Below are 8,526 nucleotides of genomic sequence, written 5' to 3'. Positions count from 1 at the left end.
TGTATAATCCCATAATGTAGGGCATATATGGAAAATATTTCCAGTTTTTTTAAATGAGAGAAAACACATGAAAACATCTTAAACTATTTAAAGGAAAGGAATTTCACAAATTCAGAATATTACTATTGTTTTGTTGCAATATTTCATTATCTGCATTTCCAAGAAACACTATTAACACTTAACCTCAAGTATCTGAAGAGGACACAGAATCCCAGCTCTGTGCACAGTTGAGGACTTGGGGCTCTATCTTCCTTCAGTGGTGACTCAGAAGGAACTCACTATATCTTTGCTACCTCACCTGAAGATTTATATTCCAAAAACAATCATCGTAACATACTTGATTAATGGCAATGCTCTCTGAAATACACATGAAAAATAGAGGGAACTCACTATATCTTTGCTACCTCACCTGAAGATTTATATTCCAAAAACAATCATCGTAACGTACTTGATTAATGGCAATGCTCTCTGAAATACACATGAAAAATAGAGATAAATATTTGTGATGTAGACATCCCCCTCTCCTATCTTATTCCTCATTATATGAGAACAATGCCATTTTTCCCTGACCAGCACAACTAAGAAAGTCTTAGATTTTTCTTTTACGCTTCCCCTGAGGAGCATATTTCACAAGAAACAGAGTTACGTCAACCAAAAGCAATTTGTGCACCTAATGTGTTCAGAAATGCTCAGACCGCAGAGCCACTCTCAGCACTCCATTGCACATTTTATTCTTAACAAGCACCCCTTGGCCCCGCATAGATAATAACTGTAACTCTTTTTCACCCACTTTAAGTTAATTTGTCCTTGGGGTCACGGGACTGCCAGGTAGCAGCCTATAATCTAACCTCATAATTGTAATAAAAAATAGCTTTATAAGCATCCATTAGCAGTCACGTTTTTTAAAAAAGATTATAATTTTCTCCAAATCCTGAAGGTTAGAAAATAGGCATTGCAGGGTTGGCTGGTTAGCTTAGCTGGTTAAAGTATGATGTTATAACACCAAGGTCAAGGGTTCAGATCCCAGTACCAGCCAGCAAACAAACAAACAAAAAGGCGGTGAAAGACACAGGCTCCTTGGACCTAAGGGTTGATTTCTGAATTACACAATCAAGGAAACAGAGCTTTCTGCCCTTTGCTGGGAGTGAACATATATTTACTAAACACTATTAGGTGACATTGTTCTGAGTCCTATGGAATTAAAGAAAATAGATAAAATGCACACTCTTCCCTCGAGCTTTCTAATCTTGTTTAGTTTTAATCTATTGTCTCTTTTTTCTCTCACATCTGGCTCAAAAATATATTTAATGATGATAATAACAAGAAGCAATCTGAAGTTAAAAAAAAAAGTACAAATTTTATGGAGCTTTGATAGATGAGGTGGATGCCATAGATTTCAAGCAGCAGCTCTAAATATTATGAAGCAAACAACATTTTTGAGCACCTACTATATGCCAGGCTTTGTCCTATGTGCTTTACATTTTCTGTCTTTTTTAATATTCACAACAACCTGCTGAAATAGATTTTATCTTCCTTAGTTAACAGAGTCGAAATTGAGGTTCAGCTGTTAAATGGTGGAGCCAGATTCCACACCCATAGCTCAGAGCATGTCTTTTCCATGACTTCATGCAGCAATCACTGTGTCCTCCCCTCTCCACTAAAACCATGCTCTGGGGGAAGCAGGAGAATGGGTCTAGCTTATAAAGCAGGTTAGGAGTCTGAGCAGTAAGATCTGAATCTATGGATGCTGGGATCCACACATTTGATCAAGCTCCTAAAACTCTGACCCAACAGTTTAAATCCAAGAATTACAGAGTAAAGCACTTCCCTCTGGGGCCTTGGGAAAACTAAGCCCAGAAGAAATATTCATGGTTACAACCAAAACCTATTACAGAATCCAGAAACAATTACAGGATGTGTCGAGCAGAAAGAATAGCAATTCTTTGGGTCAGACTGTGCTCATAGGATAGAGATGAGAGCTGAGCAAAGCGGAGGGGAAGCTGAATTAGTCAAAAGTCAGAACAGAGAGACCCAAGCTGGTCGGAGCCAGTGGGCAGCTGCTGTGATAAGTGCCCAGAGGGCAGTCACTCTTTGAAGTGATAGCTTCAAACCCTGGCCTTGCCTGACCTTATTTTAAATGCATTTCATCTTAGTAGGCTGAGAAGCTGCTGGGTCCTTCCAGGGATGCGGCCAGAATTAGGCGATTCTAGAGAAAGCTGTATAGGGAAGTCTGTTAGTTTAAACCTTTGTGTCACCACACTCAAGCATAGTGCTGAGATCAGAGGAAGGACTCAATAAATATTTGTTGAAGGCAGGAAAGAAAGGAAGGAGTGAATAGGACAGATTCAAGGACCATTAACAAGCCATTTGAAACATATCTGGGATTCAGGGTTGTGTGTCAGAAAGGAACAGAAAAAGTCATAGCCACACTCCCAGCTGAGGAACGCAAGTCATTGGAAAGGTCCTATGACTGAGGACCCACTCACTAAATGTAGGGTGAAGGACTCCCCAGTCACAAAGTGGGGATGGGGTGCAAGATGAAAAACCCAGTCGCTGGAAAGTTCGGGAAGACCAAGGAGCACAACCTGCCTCTGAGGAACTGGAAAAGTGACTAGGACCTTACCCACCAAGACACAGAAAGGAAAGACTGTGGTACCAGGATATGGATGCGTCAAGGTCAGCAGGGTCTTCATTAGTCCTAGAGTAGAGTTGAACCTGCAGGAGGCCTTTTGCACTCTTCATAGAGAACGTTCGAGGTCCAGCTACCAGAAACCTAACAGATTATTGCACATCTTTCCAGTGTCTAGTTACCCGTTTATCAATTCTGCACCCTGGATAGCTGAGGAGATACGGTAAGTCCTCCTTGGTGTGATAAAAGATCTGCCTTGCCCACTCAGTTTTTTAAAGAGAGAAAGAAAAAGGGACATTGGATGAACCATCATGGAGAAGAAAGGCGGTGGAGCAGTTTATGCATAAGCATGGTTCTGGTGGAGTGAGCAGGACTGAAGTTGTGTTGGGACCTAAAACGGCGTGGGCTTTAGAAAAATTTTAAAAGACAATTTTTTAGTTAACATGCATTTCTCGGAGTTCCTTCTTTTCCATGGTACTTGACAATATGAACCTTGGTTATGAGGCAGGATGACATTATTTACATAAGTGTAGAGCTGTTTTTCAGACTCTGAGAAGCCAAAGAAGACATCTGTATAAGTCAGGGTTCTCTAGGGAGACAGAGCCAAAGGATGTTATAAATATATGAGAGAGGATTTATTAGGAGAATTAACTCACACGACTATGAAGAAAAGTCCCATTATAGGTCGTCTGCAAACTGGATGCTGTAGCAGGGCTCCAAGTCTGAAGTCTTACAACCAGGGAAGCTGATGGTGTCCTTGGTGTAAGTCCTGGAACTCAAAAGCTGAAGAGTTTCAAGCTCTGGTGTCCACGGACAGGAGAGAATTGTGTATTCCAGCTCCAGTGGACAGAGAGAGGGATTTGCCTTTTTTTTTTCCATTTTTTGTTCTCTCCAGCAGATTGGATGATTCCTGCACATATTGAGGTTGGATCTTTCCCACCCAGTCCACTCAGGCTCACATGCTAATCTCTTCTGGAAACACCCTCATGGACACACCTAAAAAGGTAGCTTTTCCAGTTTTCTCGGTATTCCTTAATCTAACCAAGTTGACACCTAGAATTAACCTTCATAAGTCCACCCTTTGTCAACTTGGTGTCCATACTGTCTCCTTAAACCATATGTAATTTTCAAAGGGGACAATAACATAATAGTTTAGCCTAACATGATGCAACTATCCTGAGTACAACCGAAAACGCATTAATGCCTTTCCCAGAAGAGGAGGTAAAGTCCTTAGGTGACATTCACCCTTCTCCTGATATCCCATGACTTAAATGCAAATACTAGGATGTAAAGTTAACAATATTAAAATGCTGATATAAAGTCAACAAGTCTTATGGTACATGATAAAGAATAAGAGGAAAAAAGATAATTGCTTAATATATGTAAAATATGTATACATGGAGACATCTACATGACACAACAGGGAGGACAATTAGCAGTCCTCATTTCTGTAACTGGTCATGTGGCCAAAGCTGGTATTTATAACCACCTTCTTCTACCACCCATTCTGCATTCCCTTTGCCTTCAGTGAGTACCTCAGCTGGTCATGGTTCTTTAACTGGTGGAGTGACCCAAACCTTCACCCCTGAAGAGTCTGGGCCATTCGTAGTCTTGCGTGGATTTGGTTGCTGTAATTTTCCATTGACCTTCATCACAGGGCACGGTAGTACAACGAGATGCCCTAGGGGAACTCCTGTACTCCAGACATAATCTTCCTTACCTCCACTGTGCAGTACTAGTCCAACTTCCCCTTGGTAGTCAGGGTCAGTCACCCCAGCTGACACCATAACTCGTAACCATAACACCTGTTGACTCAGAGCCATGAGGAGCCCAAAGTGGCCTTAACTTTCAGTTCAATGGGATCATTTTTGTGTATCCTAGTGGAAGAATTCCTCCATCAGAAACCAAAACCTCTAGACATAGCAGAGCATAAAGTCACAGGGACAGGAAGCAAACATTTTGCTAGTGGGTCCCTAGGGGTAATGGTGAGTGGTGCCACTTCCATTTACATCTGTAGAGCTAGAGCTGGGTCTGGAGCTCACAGACCCCTTGAGCCCACTCACAAACCCTTCACACACAGGTCTATGAGCTAGGTAACTGGCAAAAAGTTCCTTGGAGCCTTGGCTGAAGTAGGAATAGTCTTTATTCAGCACACACACACGTCTGAGAGCTAAGCAGTACAAAGAGAAACTCTGAAACTCAACTGCTACAGGCAAAGTACAAAGAGAAACTGAAACTGAACAGCTGCCAGCAGAGTAAATATGCTCTATTTTTAGACAGGAGCTCTCTGCTGGCCAGCTCTGCTTCACAAACCGAAGGACACACAATAGCAATTACCTAAAAAGATACATTGGTGCACATGCGCACTAACTCCACCCACACACAGCTTGGTTACAAAGAAATGAGAATGTGCTACTTGACCCCCAACCAGACCTGAGCCAAGGGAGCCTGACCAAATTATCCTATTTTCCCCACATCTTTGATTCCTGGACCCATGAATCCTGGCTATGGGAGAAACAGTACCATATATTGCGTGGTGATTTAGAGCATATACAGCCTCTGGAGAACCTTGCTCCAGACTTGCAGGGTATTGTCACCTAGCTGGCACTGTAACTGTGACTTCAAAAGGCCACTCCATTGTTCTATCAGGCTGACTGCTTCTGGATAAAGTGGAATGCAGTAAGACCAGTGAATTCCCTGAGCATGGGTTCATAGCTGCACTTCTTTGGCTTTGAAGTGAGTTCCTTGGTCAGAAGCAATGCTGTGTAGATACCATGATGGTGAATAAGGCATTCCATGAGTCCACTGAGGGTAGTTTTGGCAGAAGCATTTCATGCTGGAAGGCAAATCCATATCCAGAGTAAGTGTCTATTCCAGTAAGGACAAAACTCTTCCATGATGGAAGTGGTCCAATGTAATCAACCTGCCACCAGGTGGCTGGCTTCTCACCCTGGGGAGTGATGCCATATCAGGGGCTCAGTGTTGGTCTCTGCTTCTGGCAGATTTGGCACTCGGTTGCCATAGCCAGATCGGCCTTGGTGAGCAGAAGTCCATGTTGTTGAGCCTATGCATAACCTCCATCCCTGCCACCATGGCCACTTTGCTCATGAGCCCACTGGGTGATGACAGGGGTGGCTGGAGAAAGATACTGACTAGTATCCACAGAACGGGACATCCTGTCCACCTGATTATTAAAGTCCTCCTCTGCCAAGGTCACCTTTTGATGGGCATTCACATGGGAAACAAATAACTTCACATCCTCTGCCCACTCAGAGAGGCCCATCCACATACCTCTTCCCCAGATTACCTTCTCACCAATTTTTCCCGTCACATTCCTTCCAAGTCCCTGACCATCCGGCCAAACCATTGGCTACAGCCCTTGAATCAGTATATAATCGCACATCTGGCCATTTCTCCTTCCAAGCAGAGTGCACACCCAGGTACACTGCCCAAAGTACAACCCATTGAGAAGATTACCCCTCACCACTGTCCTTTAGGGATGTCCCAGAAAGGGGCTGTAGCTCCGAAGCTGTCCACTTTTGGGTGGTGACTGCATATCATGCAGGACATCTGTAAACCAAGCTCTAGCCTTGTCTTCCTCTTTCAACTGAACACAGGAAACTCCCCATGAGGCCACTGGTGCAGGCTGGGGAAGAGAAGGCAGTGTAGCAGAGGTAGGAACCATGGGCATTTGGGCCACTTCATGTAACTTACTTGTGCCTTCAGGACCTGCTTTGGCTTGGTCACATATATACCATTTCCATTTGATGATCGAGTGTTGCTGTGCACGCCCCGCCTTATGACTTACTGGGTCAGATAACACCCAGGTCATGATGGGTAGCCCAGGTCACACGGTAACTTGGTGGCTCATAGTCAAGCATTTGGTTTCTACTAAGGCCCAGTAGCAGGCCAAGAGCTGTTTCTCAAAAGGAGAGTAGTTATCTGCGGATGACAGCAGGGCCTTGCTCCTGAATCCTAAAGGTCTCCACTGTGATTCACCTATAGGGGCCTGCCAAAGGCTCCATATTGCATCCCTATCTGCCACTGACACCTCAAGGACCACTGGGTCTGCTGGATCATATGGCCCAAGGGGCAGAGCAGCTTGCACAGCAGCCTGGACCTGTTGCAGAGCCTTCTCCTGTTCTGGGCCCCACTCAAAACTAGCAGCTTTTCAGGTCACTCTGTAGATGGGCCAGAGTAACACACCCTAATGAGGAATGGGTTGCCTCCAAAATCCATAGAGGTCCACTAGACATTGTGCCTCTTTCTTGGTTGTGGGGGGCGGGCAGATACAACTTACCCTTCACCTCAGACAGAATATCTTGACATGTCCCACACCACTGAACCCCTAGAAATTTAACTGAGAGAAGTCCCGTGATAGGCCTTCTGTAAACTGGATGCCAGTAGCATGGCTCAGTCCAAGTCCAAAGCCCTCAAAACCAGGGAAACCAATGGTGTGCTTGGTGTAAGTACTGGAACCCAAAAGCTGAAGTCTCGAGCTCTGATGTCCACGCACAGGAGAGAAGAATGTATACCCATTCCAGCAGATAGAGAGCTTCGCCTCTTTCCTCTGTCTTGTTCTCTCCAGGCCCCCAGCAGATTTGATGCTTCCTGCCCACATTGAGGGCAGGTCTTTCCCGCCCAGTCCACTCATTCTCTCATGCTAATATCTTCTAAAAACACCTTCACGGACACACCTAAAGAGATAGCTTTACTAGGTTTCTTGGTATTCCTTAAGCTAATCAAGTTGACACAGAATTAACCTTCACAACATCAATAAAGCAATGCTGATTCTACCTTGAAGCAAATCAAAACCCTACAGGACCTTGAGATAAGGTCAAGGACAAGAACAGAAGCCAGATGGGGTCTCGACAAGAATTTGCACCTGGCCCTTACACGTAGCCCCTGCAGCTCACATCTCCCACCTCCTGCTCCCCGCTCCCCCAACTTCCTCCTTAAAAACCACTTGGTGAATCTGAGCCTTGGTGATGGGTTAGCCTACCCTCTCTCTTCAGTTTACTGGTCCTGAAGAAAGCTGCCTTCCCTTTCACCCACATTTGACTTCCGAGTCATATGGGTTCAATAACAATTCTTTTATGGTATTCCTTAAGCTAATCAAGTTGACACAGAATTAACCTTCACAACATCAATAAAGCAATGCTGATTCTACCTTGAAGCAAATCAAAACCCTACAGGACCTTGAGATAAGGTCAAGGACAAGAACAGAAGCCAGATGGGGTCTCGACAAGAATTTGCACCTGGCCCTTACACGTAGCCCCTGCAGCTCACATCTCCCACCTTCTGCTCCCTGCTCCCCCAACTTCCTCCTTAAAAACCCCTTGGTGAATCTGAGCCTTGGTGATGGGTTAGCCTACCCTCTCTCTTCAGTTTACTGGTCCTGAAGAAAGCTGCCTTCCCTTTTCACCCACATTTGACTTCCAAGTCATTTGGGTTCAATAACAATTCTTTTGGAAAAGTGTGATAGAAGGGGCAGCACGACCCTGAAGGAAGGGCCTGGTGGCCCACCTCAGCCGCCTACCAGCCACTTGCTGGCTGTGCACTCCTGCATGTGGGGTCGGGGTATTTGCCTCCGTCTAGCATCCTCTGCTTCTCCCATCCCAATAGATTTAGAACACTGTTTACAATTGTCTGATTATTTATTTCTATCCATTTTAGACTATTAACTCCAAGATACTAGGTACCATATCTTTTCTTTCTTTTTTTCTTTGTATTCCCAGAACCCAGATCTGTGCCTGCAATGCTCAACAAGTAACAGTTGGACGAGTGAATATCAAGAATTCATGTCCGATTTCTACTATAGGGAAGAAAAAAAAAATTAGAAGCAAGACACACAGGGATAATGTCGCTTCTAAGTTTCTCTTTAGAAGGCTCCTGAG

This window comes from Galeopterus variegatus, unplaced genomic scaffold (genome assembly GCF_000696425.1).
Source record: "Galeopterus variegatus unplaced genomic scaffold, G_variegatus-3.0.2 Scaffold1005, whole genome shotgun sequence".
Taxonomy (NCBI): Eukaryota; Metazoa; Chordata; class Mammalia; order Dermoptera; family Cynocephalidae; genus Galeopterus; species Galeopterus variegatus.
The sequence above is the reverse complement of the archived record's forward strand: the minus strand, read 5'-3'. Positions refer to the sequence as shown.